This window comes from Ambystoma mexicanum, chromosome 2p, assembly GCF_040938575.1.
Source record: "Ambystoma mexicanum isolate Mex_15411 chromosome 2p, UKY_AmexF1_1, whole genome shotgun sequence".
Classification (NCBI taxonomy): domain Eukaryota; kingdom Metazoa; phylum Chordata; class Amphibia; order Caudata; family Ambystomatidae; genus Ambystoma; species Ambystoma mexicanum.
Genome location: NC_090923.1, coordinates 180,268,400 through 180,282,585, shown reverse-complemented (window position 1 = coordinate 180,282,585; position 14,186 = coordinate 180,268,400). Strand labels below are relative to the sequence as shown.

Below are 14,186 nucleotides of genomic sequence, written 5' to 3'. Positions count from 1 at the left end.
CCTTCAGCTTTCTGCAAGCAAAACTGTTTGGATGCCGGTTCTAGATCAGACGCGGCTTTTGGACAAGCGGGTCTTACAAACCTGTTTGCCTAAGGAGGGTCTCCTCTCCACCCTGGGGCTACACTCAGTTGAAATCACCCATGCAGTATGGAGGAAAGGGGACGGGACATAAGAGTAATTATAAGTTACTTACCATAGTGACTAATGTACTCGTAGTCCTTAGTCCCCTTTCCTTCATATATCCCACCAGCCCCCCCCCTAATAAAACTGGGGTCATTAGGCAATGTTAATCTATTGTTAACACGTTTATGTGGACTAAGGTGTGGCGCCGGAGGTTGGAGTCAGGGCAGCGCTTGATCCCAGGGCTGCACACCGGCGCGCCTCTAAATTTAAACTGAAGGTTTTTTCTGGTGAAGAAGGTTCCGTCACCCGTCCTTTGGAAGGGATGCCCATGCATTATGGAGGAAAGGGGACTAAGGACTAAGAGTATGTTAGTCACTACGGTGAGCAACTTATAATTTTCACCCAATGTTGCCCAATTTTTATTTCCAGATCTGCAGTCCCTTGAACGGAAATATTATTCCCATTAAAGTTTTGGAGTTGTCCAATAAGAGTTCAGGGGAATTTGGCGATTCTCCCCCTTCCTGAGTTCAGTTGGTTGAAGGCCTTTCTGGACAGGAGTGTGGCTTGGGATCCAGTATCCACCAACACTGATGATGCACACTGACCCTGTACCTTGACGGGAGCATAACATCTTCCTTCTCTCTCCTCAAGGGGGCAAAGAAAACTGCCTTATATACCAGCTTGGCGGTTGACATTTTTATATTGGACTCCGTCACTGTGTGATCTTGGACGATTTTCTGTGTCAGGGAATCTGCAAAAAAGATTTGTCATCCAGACAAACATGGAGTTGGGGGATCCTCTTTCTTCCCTGATTCTTTGCTGCCCCCCTTTTCCTGGAGACAGTTGCCAGAACCTGTTGGGGGGAGAATACTTCTTTGTTTTCAGGGTCATCTGGTTGACATTGTTGGGGTTTAAGAGCTTCTTGCTCTGGGTTGGTCTCCATGCTTACTCAGTCAAAATCTGGGTCTTTTGGAATCCATTTTTCTTTGGGAGGGATCTCTCCATCCCTGAAAGAGAAGAGTTTCTTACCTGAATCCTCTAGGGATTCTTCTTCTTCAAAAGGGATGATGCGGAATTCCTCCACAAAGTGGGTTTTCTTTTGCTTTCTCCTCCTTACCCTCTATTCTTTATGGTTCCAGCTTTTCGGGAGTAGAAGATTCATATTCCGGCCCAGAGGTTTCCAGGGGTTTTGTTCCAGTGGGAAAGGAAGCTTTCTCTAGGGCTGTGCATCTCCCCTCCACCCGGGCCTCCTCCTCAGGAACCTGTTGGTTGTCCAAATTTTCTTCCAGTCATCCCCTGGGCCCCCCTGGGCGTCAGACCCGGTGTTGGGTTTATCAGACCAGGAGGTTCCAGTTGAGGGTTCGACTGAGCCCTCAGTATGCGACCCAGGTCTGTCGCTCCAGTTGTGAAACTTTTTCTGGTTGGTAGGGAGGTCTTGATTCATACATTTGTTGCTCCCGGAAAGGGTAACTGTCCCTTCTCCCAGAGTGGATAGGGTATTGGAAGTTTCCCTGATAACTTTCCATCCTAGGTCTCCCTTTTCCCAGGCTCAGTAATCTATTGCCCTGAAAGCTGGGAGAGAGAGGAGGATTATTCTGGAAATTGGGGTTCGGTGGGTACCTGGGAAAAGTTCAAGTTGGGAAATTGATTATTACTTCGCTCCGTAGGGAAGTTTGGTGGGAAGTTCCCTGGGGCGGTACTTACCTGATTGGACCCTCTGCCCCCGTGCCGGGGGAGTATATACATATATAGGTATAGGTCTTGTATCTTGTACTTATATAGGTTGCAGGGTCAGAAGGGTCATTTGTCTGGTATCCTGCCAGACTCCCACTCGATTGGGCTGGATTTGAGGGTCTCTTCTGCCTTTCTTTCTGCTTGTTGGCGGGAGGAGTATTTTTAGGCCCCCGTCTCCAAGTCCAGTGGTGGAGTATTTTTCACCACTGCTACCTTTGCAGCGGCAGGTGTGTTGGATGGTTTGGGTGTTTTATGGGGTATTTTTATTTTCAGAGGGCTTTAGGACCACCTCATAGATCCTGGTGGCCTGTTCAATCACCCAATCCAGGGTCCTACACTCATGAAAAGCTCTCACTAATTGGGTCATGATGTATTTCGGGAGCGCATGGAAGTATGTATTGATGAACTACTATTGGTATTCACCTGCCTAGAAGTCTGGGCAAATGCTTATTTCAAATCCTGCACAAACTCTCTAGGCACCTGGTCTTCCACACACTGCAGGTTGTATGCTGACTTGCTGGCCTCCTGTGGGTTTCTGTGAGTAGAAGAATGTTTCAAAATGCCCGCCGTATAGGTGGACCATTTATAGTGACCTTGATCCTCCAGCCCTGCAACAAAGCTGGAGTATTCGGGGGAGAATGTCTACTTGACAAACTCCATTCAATTTCCATCATTTTTAATTCGAAATGATGTCATAATTTGCTCATAAAGCTCTAGATCCTCCCATACCGAATATTTTGCATTCGTATAGTAGCGAGTCATGAAGCTCTTCATGGCCTTTATCTGCCGAATTGGGCCTTTCACAAGATTTTTTTCTGTATGGGCAGACTTCCGCTGCACCTGAGCCCACTCAACCTTGGACTCCAGAGCTGCTACTGTTGGTGGTCCATTTCCTGTCCTCTAGGTGATCCCTACCTCTATGAGACTGGGAAAACCTTCCAGAATTACGGGGTCTGGACTCTTCCCTCCTGTGGTGCCATGAACTCTCAAGGTCATTTTCCCCTTTTCGCACAGGAGAGTACTCATCCTCCTCATCCCTCGCTCCATGCTAGGAAATTGTCCCCTTCTCCATGAATGGGTGAAGGTTTTCAAGATGCTCTTTCTAGGTCGAAACTCTGGCTCTTCTCTTTCTGCAAAGCGGACTAGGTCGTCCCTTTGTAATTTAATTTTCTGCCAGTCCATCTCCATGATCTTTTCATCCTAGGAGGAGTCCGGGTCATAAGTACTCACTAGGGTATTTGTTGATTTCCCAGAGCCCACTGGTCCGGCCACCTTCCCTTCTGCTTGGTAACCCTGAGTTCCTATCGATGTCAGATAAGGACTGGCCTTCTGGACCAGTTTGACTAGGCCTGGGTGAGTCCAGCTGCCTCATGTTTCTCTGTTCTTGATAAGTGGTACGCATGAGATCAGCAGCACTTTGGACATATGAAGTGGTTCATTGGCTTGAGTTCCTTGGAAGAGAGGTCACCAGTGCGTTATCGGAGGGTGCTTTTCCATACCCTGACTGGTCAGGGTGCATCAAAGCCTTTTTGTATTTGGCTGTTTCATTTGCCAACCTCTCGCCCCTGTTTTTCTCTGTCCCCATTTCTTGGCGGGATGCAGCGACGTGAGTTTTTAATTCTGACACTAGTGAGTGGGTTCTAGCACTTTACTTTCGGCCATTAATCAATCTTTTAGTCCCTTGATTTCTTTACAATTGGACTAATTTTCATTTTGTGAGCCTTGCATCATGTGCGCATATTCCGAGCTTTTCATTTTCAAGAGACTAATCCCTTCCTTTTGCGCATTTCTGCACTGGGCTGCCTGCAATGGGTCAATCTCTGCTTACCTCAAACGTTCCATTAATTGTGCTGTTGAGTAACAGATGTATACATACGCAGGAGATCCCGCCTCCCCTACTCCCTTATAGACTGTGCCTTGTCTGACACCAGCTATTGCACCAATACCACAGCGAGTATTTGGAAGGAGATATCCATTGAGACAACCATATCGGATGTACCCATGCGGTAATGACGGCCTGCAGGAAGAGATCCCATAAGAAATATGAGAACGAACTACGAAGACAGACTGATGACGTCAGAAGAAAGTGTGCACAACGTCCCGAGATACTTAATGAAGATGATGTATGAATCCCAGAGAAGAAATAACGAAGTAAAGAATTAAGTGAACCTTAAAGGTATAACGAAGAAAAGTACACGGTAGGAAATGCTGAAGAAATCAGCAGCATGTAGGATGTATAGATGCTGAAACGCAAGGTAGATCAAGTCATCGTATAGTCTAGCTACAAGTACTGAATAGAATGCAGGCGAGGCTGCCATTCTATAGAAAATGGACATTGGTATCATGAAATAAATAAGCCAAAACGTGAAAGGGGAATGAAAAGCTGTGTCGCACGCAGTAGAACAAGAGGTTGCTGAAGCTGCGTGGTGAGGCTATCTGGCCTGAAGTCAAGATCCTAGAAATCGAGGTCCACTGTAGGTGTAAAGAATAACATGTTTGCGCAGGATGAATCCTCTCAGGTTAAGGTGCAAGAAAGAACACAAAGGATGTCAAGTTTTAATTCATTTTAAAGCATTTAAGAAGCTGCAGAATGAACCAAATCGTGGTCTCTTGTCACGTGAGTCAAGGATGGAAATAGAGTTGGAACTTGGAGTTCCAGATACGATAGTGAGTGACCTCACTCCTGTGCATTCCCAGGACGAAAATATTCTGCAAGGTCAAGTACAAAGACAATTTCATGGCAGAAGGCATGGGTGATGAGAGACGTTGGGCTAATTGGGTGGTGAGGTAGCTTCATGTCCTATATTTGCGCATCTGCGTCTTGGTTTATGTGTTGCTAAACTAACCGAATGTTCCAGACACAGCACAAGCGTGCCAAACCCATTGTATTAGTCCATATAACGAAGCACCTTATCGCTTGAGAAACCAATGAAACCCGATTTAACTGATTTGTCTTAAAATGGCACGTATGAAGAGGTAGGCATAAATTGTCCACCTGATAAAGGACAGCCATTAACAATCATAGCTCCTATATGATTGTATATCTAGATGTCTCCCTTAACCATTCCCGACCATTTTGACTATTGCCACGTAGTATGATGTCACTCTGACGTATAATGAAGTATATACATAAAATAAATCCTGATTAGTCGGGATGTACCAGCTTGGCCATATGCGGTAGGAGTCTAGTGGCCAGAAGCTTAGTAAATATCTTTGTGTGTGAATTTATTAGTGAGAGCGGTCTATATGACCCCATCCCGGAAGCAGGTCTATTGGGTTTAAGCAAAACTGTAATCACAGCCTCCGAAAGAGACGGGGGAAGCCTGCCAGTTTGAAGCAGGGGCCTTCCCAGAAGGTAGCTATTTTATGGCCTCGAGAATCTTTTCAGTGGTCACTGGCTGGTTAATGGCCATTTGGGCTTCAACTGAGATATTTGATAGTGGTATCTCATCTAGGTATGTCTGGAGTTCGTTGGGAATACAGGGTTTCATAAAATCTATGGAATTCGCTGTTCACTGCCATAGGAGTGTTGAGGCTGGTTCTGAATGGGTTGAGGGTTCCCGAAATGTGCTGTCCCCCTCTTTCGCCCCTGATCGCATTTGCCATTTGGCGTCCTGGTCTGTCTGCCTCGCCATATTTCCTTGCTCATATAGGGTAGTAGAGCATCTGAACCTCTTTGTCGGCAAGTTCCCTGAACCTCATCAGATTACCTTTAATGCAGCCCAAGAGTGCATGATTCTATGTGATGCTGTATTCTACTTCTAGTTTCTTGAGGTCGGCTTCTACTCTACTTAGTTCTTGTCTGGTTTCCCTCAACGTCCCGGCTGTCAAGGAAAGTACCTCTCCCCTTACCCAAGCCTTAAATGCCTGCCAGACTGTTCCATGTCGCTGCACAGTCCCTTCATTCCTATGAAAAAACTCCAGTCCCTCTGTGCAGCGCCTCAAGGAAAGCTGGGTTCGCCAAGCATGTGGGGGGACATACGCCAGGGTGGGCGTTCTGAGACATGTTCGCCCCATTTTAGTGTAAGAGTAATGTGGGAGTGATCTGAAATAGTGCGGGGAAGTATTTTGCACTCCTCCACTTGTGGCATGACAGTGTCTGGTATTAGCCAGTATTCTATTCGCGAGTGTGCGTCATGAACTGTAGAATAGAATGTGTATTCGTGTGAGGTGGGGTTGCGGGCACGCCAAGCATCCACCAATCCCAGGTGTCTGGTCATGCTCAGTAGCATACAGCCCGCCCCACTCAAGTCCCGTTGTGTGGTTCTGGATCTTTCAATAGTACAATCTAATATTAGGTTGAAGTCCCCACCCCATATAACTTGCGATTGAGGGTTCCCAAGTAGGATATCTATTAGGCCGTAGAATTGAGGATCGTCCACATTGGGGCCGTAAGTGTTTGCCAGTGCAGTATCCACTCCAGCCAGTATTTCCCATAAAATAACATATCTTCCCTGTTGGTCTATGCAACGCTTGGTCTCTTGAAATAATATAGAATGATGTATTAATGTCATAACCCCTCCTGCCTGTGATGAGTATGTACTACATCCACGCTGTGGGCCCCACAATTTAGCGAATGATTCATTTATGGGTCCCATGCCATGCATCTCTTTTAGCATCACGACTTTGGTGGCCTGCCTATTTAGATACACAACTACTTTGCACGTGTTTATAGGGTGATTAAGGCAACAGATGTTCCATGACATAAAAGCGATATCTATTCCAGGCATCTTGTACACACGAACAATGGTGTCTCAGTCGCAGTCAGGGGGACCCCGGTTGGTGACCGGATTACGAGCTTCAGGAGCAATCTACACTCTTTTTCAAACATAAAGATATGAACTTTGAACTGGGACTCTGCCAGGTGCAAACGTCCTTGATTAACACATCCCTTTCCCCTAGTCATGCATTTATTTGGTTCCTCGCGCGAGCTTGCGCATGCGTCCAATGCAGGAGTGGCTCAACAGCCAGTGGTGTCAGGCCAGCGGACAATGGGAAGATATAGTGGTTGTCTCGCCAGCCCTCGTTCTTTTCCTATGGTGGTGGTCGAGGGAGAACCTCTTGAAGGGGAAATTCTTCACCACCCCCGCAGTGGAGGCCTCTCTAACTACAGACGCATCTCTCACAGGGGGGGAGCTCACCTGCTTCAACAAACAGCGCACGGAATTTGGTCGTCAGACATAGCATCCAACCACTTAAACCTGTTGGAACTATTAGCAGTATTCAAAGCACTGAAAGCTTTCCAGACACAACTGCAGGGAATGACGGTCTTGATCCTCACAGACAGCACCACAGCTATGTACTATCTGAACAAACAAGGGGGCACTTACTCTCCAGGGCTGTCCACACTATCCCAGAGCATTTGGAAGTGGCCTCTCAAACACAACAACTTCCTGTTGTCACAACATTTTCCAGGGGAACTCAATCTTCTGGCAGACGTACTCAGCAGAGATTTCCCACTAACCATGGAGTACGAATGGCGATTACACAAAGACATTGTCTCCAACGTTTTCACAGAATGGGGCTTCCCAGAGATCGACTTGTTCTCATTTCTGGAGAACGCTCAATGCCAAGATCACGCATCCAGGTACCCCCAGAACCGTTCCGTGGGAGAATGGACTCTGGATGACATGGTCAGGGAAATTTGTTTACGCTTTTCACCCGACTCCCCTACTCAACAAGATAGTGCACAAGATGCACCAGGAATCAGTCACAATGATATTGGTGGCTTCTATGTGGGCCCGCCAACCCTGGTTCGCTCATCTGATGGAGATGTCCCTATCTCCTCCATTGAAACTGCCTTGCCTGTACAACATGTGATAATTCTGCCTTGGAAAGCCAGCCTGTCAGTGTCCAATCAGTCCCTGTCAGGTTAGACAGCTCTATAAAGGGTTAGGACTGTGAAGGCAGTGTGGGGAAGGATGATTGACAGTCTTCCTTATCAATCAGGGAAGCAATATAGGCGGCTGGAGTCTTCTTCTAATAGAATCTGTTTTTTCTGTCTGTGTGGGTTGCCAGGAAACGGAACCGGACGAAGAGGAAAGTGGCCGTTATGTGTGGGCCTACTGAAGTCATATGAAGAAATATTTGTTTACTTTATTAGTGAAAAGACATTGCGCTGTTGCGCTTGGTATCCCGTGCATCTGTTAAAGAAGAGAATCGATCAACGCGATCCGAAGTTAAAAGAAATATACACATGGGACACTTGAATCCTGTACCCGCATGAGTGCGAGCCGTAGTGAAGTGGGGGTGTGTCTACTACGTAGCATCCACAAAGTATTGCCCCTTCAGCTGGAGGACAGCTGAACTGCCGAGCCAATCCGGGAGCGCCCCTCCGACGAATAGGTGGAGGTAGAGTCGAAGCTCTGTCTCTCGGTGGGGAAAGCAGAAGAAAGCGAACATTCCTTCCAAGAAAGAGCCGTGCATCCGAAGAGGTTTAACACGCAGCCCGAAACAAGAGTATAATGAAGGTATGTGCAAAAGGGATCGTACGTTTAACGGAGTTCAGTCACACTGGAAGGAAGACTTTAAATGTTATGTTACACAGAATTAACCATTAATGACTGAACGTTAAGTCATGGTCACTAAAGTTTGATAATTACAGAACGCTCAAGTCCAGGAGTATCTACGTGCAGGAACTGAGCATGAGACTATGAGTCAAGGTGGCTTGGCAGAGAAAAAAATATTGGAAAACGGGTCAATCTTGAAGCTATAGACACTGACCTAGTTACTTACACTGATAAGCGAAGAAGCCTGATGAGTCTTGTTTATCGAGGGAAAGACATTGATAAGACTTAGAAGGCAGAATAAAGAGAACAGAAAAAACTCTCTACATTTCCAGCTATAAGAAAGAGAAATTCAAGCGACTAGATGAGCTGGAATATCATGAGTTGGAAAGTATGGAACAAAGGAAAGAACAAGGAAAATAATCTGAAGCTTATGAATTTACCTGAATAATTACTAGAAAAGAAGTGCCTTCCACTCCAGAGCCTGAAGAAAAATACAGCAACACGTATCCTTTTTTCCTTAAAGAAAAGAAAGAAAGATTTCACGTTACTAAAAGTTGTTTGTTGAGAAAACCTACTAACTGTCTCAGTATTTTACTCTTAATCTCACAAGTGAAACGGTTACATTTGGTGGCAGTGGTGGGATTCAACTGGACACCATGGAAGCGCTAATTAAAACCCTAAGTAAAGGACAACACCTCTTACAACAGGCTTTACAGTTACAAAGCCAGCAAGCACAGGCTGATCGACAAGCCTTTCAACAAGCGCTACAGGTCCATCAAGCACAATTAATTGAGGCTACAAATGTCCGAAGACATTCTCAAGTTCCGGAGTCGGTCCTCCAAAAGTATGCTCTGGGCGAAGACCCTGCCCATTTCTTTGTGAATTTTGAACGTGTTGCCAGAAATGCCCAGTGGCCCAAAGATAGGTGGTGCCATTACATCGCCCCACTCATGACCGGTGAAATGCAGAGCGCTTAACAGGCAGTGAATCCAACGGGAGATACAAGCTATACGGACATGAAACGTGTAGTCCTCGAACGTCTGGGTCATGATGAAGAGGCGTATAGAATAAAGTTCAGAGAGATTAAGTTGCAAACAGACGAAACACCACGTCAGTTATTCTACAGGGTGAAGGAACTAGGTGATAATTGGTTACAGACTGCAACAACGACGACCCAAGAAATGGCTGAGAGAATTTACTGGAACAGTTTATTGAAGCTCTACCTTTACCCATTCAAAGATGGGTTCGCCAACATCACCGACCCAGTCTCATTGAAGCCGTAAATATCGCCTCTGCGTATCAGAAAGCAGGTCAGGGTCGACTAGTTACTTATGTGGGAAGTACCAAACCGGTCACAAGTTTATCCAACCCATCCACCAGGGCCACAAATATTCAACGGTGGCCGAACTCAATGATCAGGAAGACAGATTGGGAAGCTAATAGACCACGTCCACCTAGTGAAACTCCTGCTGGTTCTCGTCCTCTTGGTGCTATTCCTAAAGGACTTCAGTGTTTTGAATGTGGAGAATGGGGACACTTAGCAAGAATGTGTCCTAAACGTGCCAAACCGGAACCAATGGATGTAGGATCAATTGAAGTACCCAAGGAAGCGGACTGGCAAGACCTTTCCCCCACACCAAGATCTTCTTACGTGTATACCTGTGAGGCTGAAGTCGATGGGAAACCAACCAGAGCCATGATCGATTCAGGGAGCTTACAAACCGTAGTAAGTACAGAGCTGGTAGGTGATACCGGGGATTCAGAGAAAAAAAATCCTATTAGATGTGTCCACGGGGATGTAAAAACTTACCCTACCAAAGAGATAAATGTGAAGCTGTCTGGGGAACAAATGGAGATTAGGGCAGCTGTGATGCCGGTGTTGCCGGAGCCTCTTCTAATTGGATCTGATGTCCCTAATTTTACCCAAATAGTAAAAAAATTGGAAGAGAATTGGTTAAAAAGTGCACCTTTTTACAATCAAGAAATTCTCACCCCTATCGTTAGAGAGAAAAAGCAGAGCCACTGTAAGGAGGTTAAAGAAAGACTGGGGAGAAATAAATGTATTACCCGTCGTCGTGGATTGGAGAATTGATGGAGGAGGTGATAGTTTTCGGATGGCTCACGAATTAGATCCTCTATTAAAACAAGTTAGGATAGACGCCCAAGAAGGTACTCATGGGAGGGAAGCCTATTTTATATAGGAAAAGGGGTTGTACTATCGAGTCACCAAAGATACAGCTGGAAATACTCTGAAACAATTACTAGTACCCAGTAAATATTATAGAACGGTATTAGAAGTCGCTCATCTACAAGTAGGAGAGGGGCATTTGGGAACCGATAAAACAATTCAGAAGATACTGGCGAGATTCTTTTGGCCAGGAATTTACGCTCAAGTAGCCAGATTTTGTCAGGCATGTGATGAGTGTCAAAAGAAAAATAAAGCAAATGTTAAAAAGGCTACGTTACAACCTATGCCACTAGTCCTCGAACCTTTTAATCGGATTGGTCTGGATATTGTGGGGTCATTGGATCCCTCCTCCCGAGGACATAAGTATATTCTTGTAATTGTAGATTACGCTACTAGATATCCAGAAGCATTCCCTCTTAAGTCTACCAATGGACAACAAATTTGCGATGTACTAATTCCTTTCAAAAGCAGAGTAGGTATACCGAAGGAAATTGGCACGGATCGGGGATGCAATTTCATGTCAGCTGTTCTTGAGCAAGTTTGTGACATTTTACAAATAAAGCATTTGAAAACCGCGGTTTATCACCCTCAAACAGATGGCCTTGTAGAGAGATATAATCAAACGATTAAATAAATGTTGCAAAAGACTATAGAGCCGGGAGGAAGGAATTGGGACAGAATGTTACCTTGGATACTGCTTACCCTGCAAAATACTCCACAGTCGCTGACTGGTTTTTCCCTGTTTGAACTTCTCTTTGTAAGACCTGTGAGAACCTTATTAGATCTACTAAAGGAGAATTGGGAAGAACAACCAAGCCAAGAGATCTCGCTCACAGAATATGCCTATCAACTCAGAGAGAGAGTAGAGAAGTTAGAATGTATTGCTTGAGAAAATTTGATACAAGCACAAGGAAAACAGGAACAATATTACAATCGAAATTCTCAAAAAAGATCATTCCAAAAGGGAGATAAAGTATTAGTACTACTACCAACATTAGAAAATAAAATGTTGGCAGCTTGGCGGGGGCCGTATGTAATAAGAGGAACAGGGACCATTGACCTATACGATGAGACAATCAACGATACAAACCTATCATGTGAACCTACTTAAGAAATGGGTAGATCCTTCTACAAGTATAGAAATGATCAACACTAGTGAAATACAGGCAGAACAGTTTCCACAGTTACAAGGAAAGCTTGGAAAAGAAGCTTTGAATATAAATCAGAACTTATCTGTTGATCAAAAGTTGGAGCTATCAAAAGTCATAGATAAATATGCTGAGTCATTTTCCTCTCTATCCGGGAGGACAAGTCTAGCGTATCATCACATAAAAACACAACCTGGAAATATTGTTAGACTAAGACCTTATAGAATTCCTGAAGCAAAATTACAGACAATTAATCAAGAGATCCAAGAGATGTTAGAGCTTGGAGTAATAGAACCTTCACGTAGTGAATGGTCATCCCGAGTGGTACTAGTTCCCAAACCGGATGGAACTCCTCGCTTTTGCATGGATTTCAGAAAACTAAACGAAGTCTCAAAGTTCGATGCTTATCCTATGCCCAGGATAGAAGATTTGCTAGATAAACTAGGTAATGTGACATTTTTAACAACTATTAATCTCACAAAAGTATATTGGCAGATACCCTTACACCTACCAGATGAGGAAAAAACAGCTTTCGCTGCACCTTCAGGCTTGTTTCAATTTACTGTGTTGCCCTTTGGGTTACATGGGGCCCCTGCAACGTTTCACAGACTAATTAATTCAATCATTAAAGGACATGAAAATTATGTGGGTGCTTACCTAGATGATATTATCGTCTTTAGTCAGTCTTGGGAAGAACATTTGGTTCATTTGGACGTCATTCTCCAGGCTTTACAACAAGCTGGTCTTCATGTAAATCCTAAAAAAACCTTCATCGCCAACTTCCACTCAAAATATTTGGGATATTTTGTGGGACAAGGGATGATTAGACCCCAAGAAGAGAAGCTAGCTGCCATTCAAAGATTACAATTTCTTATGAATGCCAGACAAGTTAGAGCCTTCCTTGTTTTCATAGGTTATTATAGAAGATTAATACCTCATTTTCCAACAATAGCAACGCCTTTAACTAATCTCTTGAAGACATCAGCTTCACATAAAAAAGAGTGGCGTACTAACGAGACCGAGAAGGCTTTTAATGATCTCAAAAAGGCCCTCACAGAAAAAGCAGTTCTTCACTGTCCAGATTTTTCTGCCTCATTTATTTTGCATACGGATGCATCTGGGACTGGCCTCGGAGCAGTTTTATATCAGAATCAAGGAGAGTCTGAAAGACCGATTCTCTTCAGCAGAAAACTACTCAGTCATGAGATGCATTATGCAACGATAGAAAAAGAATGCCTGGCAGTCAAGTGGGCCATAGAGGCATTAAGATATTACTTATTAGGAAGATAATTTACCCTAATGACGGATCATGCTCCTCTAGTGTGGTTAGCCCGAAATAAAGATGGAAATCCTAGAGTTCTACGATGGTTTCTTTCTCTCCAACCTTTCTCCTTCAAAACAGTGCATCATCCAGGTAGATTGATGGTCCAGGCTGATTTTTTGTCGCGCAATCCTTCCCTTCCCGAACGTAAGGGCCCAGGGGGGGGTATGTGATAATTCTGCCTTGGAAAGCCAGCCTGTCAGTGTCCAATCAGTCCCTGTCAGGTTAGACAGCTCTATAAAGCGTTAAGACTGTGAAGGCGTTGTGGGGGAGGATGATTGACAGTCTTCCTTACCAATCGAATAGAATATGTTTTTTCTCTCTGTGTGGGTTGCCAGGAAACTGAACCGGACGAAGAGGAAAGTGGCCGTTATGTGTGGGCCTACTGTAGTTGTATGAAGAAATATTTGTTTGCTTTATTAGTGAAAAGACGTTGCACCATTGCGCTTGGTATCCCGTTGGATCTGTTAAGGAAGCGAATCGCTCAACGCGATCCGAAGTTAAAAGAAATATACACAGGGGACACTTGAATCCTTTACCCGCATGAGTGCGAGCCGTAGTGAAGTGGGGGTGTGTCTACTATGTGGCATTCAGGAAGTATTTCCCCTTCAGCTGGAGGACAGCTGAACTGCCGAGCCAATCCGGGAGCGCCCCTCCTACGAAGAGGTGGATGTGGAGTCGAAGCTCCGTCTGTCAGCGGGGAAAGCAGACGAAAGCGAACATTCCTTCTAAGAAAGAGCCGTGCATCCGAAGAGGTTTGACACGCAGCCCGAAATGAGAGTGTAATGAAGGTATGTGCATGAATCGGCAAACTGATAAAGTAATCAGCAAAAGGGATCGTACGTGTAACAGAGTTCAGTCACACTGGAAAGAAGACTTTAAATGTTAAGTTACACAGAATTAACCGTCAATGACCGAACGTTAAGTGATGGTCACTAAAGTTTGATGATTTCAGTACGCTCAAGTCCAGGAGTGTCTACGTGCAGGAGCTGAGCATGAGACTGAGTCAAGGTGGCTTGGCAGAGAAAAAAATATTGGGAAACAGGTCAATCTTGAAGCTACAGACACTGACCTAGTTACTTACACTGATAAGCGAAGAAGCCTGATGAGTCTTGTGTATCGAGGGGAAGACATTGATAAGACTTAGAAGGTAGAATAAAGAG

General features: G+C 44.8%; 1 protein-coding gene across 1 annotated transcript in view; it reads left to right on the top strand.

Annotated features, from left to right (window-relative positions):
• IRAK2 (interleukin 1 receptor associated kinase 2) overlaps nucleotides 1-14,186 on the top strand; it is a 1,381,573-nt gene that overhangs the window by 1,082,181 nt on the left and 285,206 nt on the right. The window lies entirely within an intron of this gene.